Genomic DNA, 1,668 nt, shown 5'->3' on the forward strand with positions numbered 1-1,668 from the left:
ACAGGAAAGGAAAGGAAAAACACAGGACAGGATGAAAGGAAAGGAAACGAAGCGAAAACAAAGGAAAGGACAGGACAGGACAGGACAGGACAGGACAGGACAGGACAGGACAGGACAGGACAGGACAGGACAGGACAGGAAAGGAAAGGAAAGGAAAGGAAAGCACAACTGTTTTCAACACTGATAATAATAAAAAAATATTTCTTTAGCAAATCAGTATATTAAAATATCTGAAGGATCATTTGACACTTTTTTAAATTGTAGTAATATTTCACAATATTACTGTTTTACTGTATTTTTATTCAAATAAGCTTCTTTGAAAATCATCAAAAAATCTTATTGACTGCAAAGTTTTGTACAGTAGTGTTTATAAATTGTATATATACAGTTTTGTGGCCACAATCCCCTTTTCCAACTGCTAAATGCCATTGTATTGTGTCACTGAATAACAAGCACATCTACCCCATATGGGGTCAATGCATTTCAACAAACCGCAGAACAGCAGTGCTACTAAAGCAGATCTTTACAGGCAGCTAAAGCAGAAAAAAAACAGTAGAGACTGATTCTTCAATGTGCTCTGCCTTCGTGATCATTTCATCTATTTGCATGTGGGCATTGTGGGCAGCAGGACATCCTGTGTTTGACGTGGTGTGCTAAACTTGAGGTAATTCACTGCAGTGACTAAACTGGTTGTGCTGGTGTGCTGCTGGCGAGGCAAGACACCTAATTAAAGCTCAAACATACACCATGAATCATTTAGCACTGTTAATTCAAGAGTTCCCTCAGGCGAGAGAGGAGAGGAGCAGCCATGAATAGAGGCTCAAAGTGTCACATAAATGCAGTGAATGTGACAGCTTCAATTAATTCTCTCATCCAGAGCATCACAACTTGTTTTGACAGGAGTTTAGGGAGAGAAATGCCTTTTTGCTCATTTCTGGTCTTTGATAATGAAGGGCTGAAGCATTATACTGATTTAATATCTACCTCTGTGAAGGATGTAGACAGTTTCTCCGCAGTCAAAATCTTCTCTCTAAACCTAGAGCAACACCTAGTGGTCACCTAGTGATTGCATACTGCAATCTCCTTTCAGAAGCTTGCAAGCCAGAGGTACATATTGACACTTGTTTTCAACTCATTCTCTTTAATCATGGACTTCCTGTCATGTACCCAGCATGCCTTGTGGTGTCAAGGTCACTTTTGCAAAATATTTTCTGTGGCCTCTTGTGTTGAAGGATGTGGATGATTTGCTTCTGACCACAGAGGGGTTTGGCTCGTAAGTCTTACCATTTGAAGTCTCATTTCTTCATAATAAAGTAGTGTGGCCATACCATGGTAAAGTGATTGTACCAGATGGTAATAACACGGTGCTTTTACATGATAGTAAATTATTAACATTATCATATACCAAGATATTTACATTGTCCGTCATGGTTCTTACAAAATAATTTATACATGTCCACAAATGCATAGTATTACCATGACAATACATAGTACACAGTTCAAAAAACATACAATAATGCAAAAAGAAAAATACATGGCATTAACATAGATAATATATGTATTTTTGAACAAGTACTACCAAGCAAAACAAAAACAAAAAAACATGCCCAAAAAACACTGTATGTGTAACTTAGTACATGTCCAAAATGTGTGTGGTATTGTCATGGA

This window comes from Sinocyclocheilus anshuiensis, unplaced genomic scaffold, assembly GCF_001515605.1.
Source record: "Sinocyclocheilus anshuiensis isolate Anshui unplaced genomic scaffold, SAMN03320099.WGS_v1.1 scaffold787, whole genome shotgun sequence".
Taxonomy (NCBI): domain Eukaryota; kingdom Metazoa; phylum Chordata; class Actinopteri; order Cypriniformes; family Cyprinidae; genus Sinocyclocheilus; species Sinocyclocheilus anshuiensis.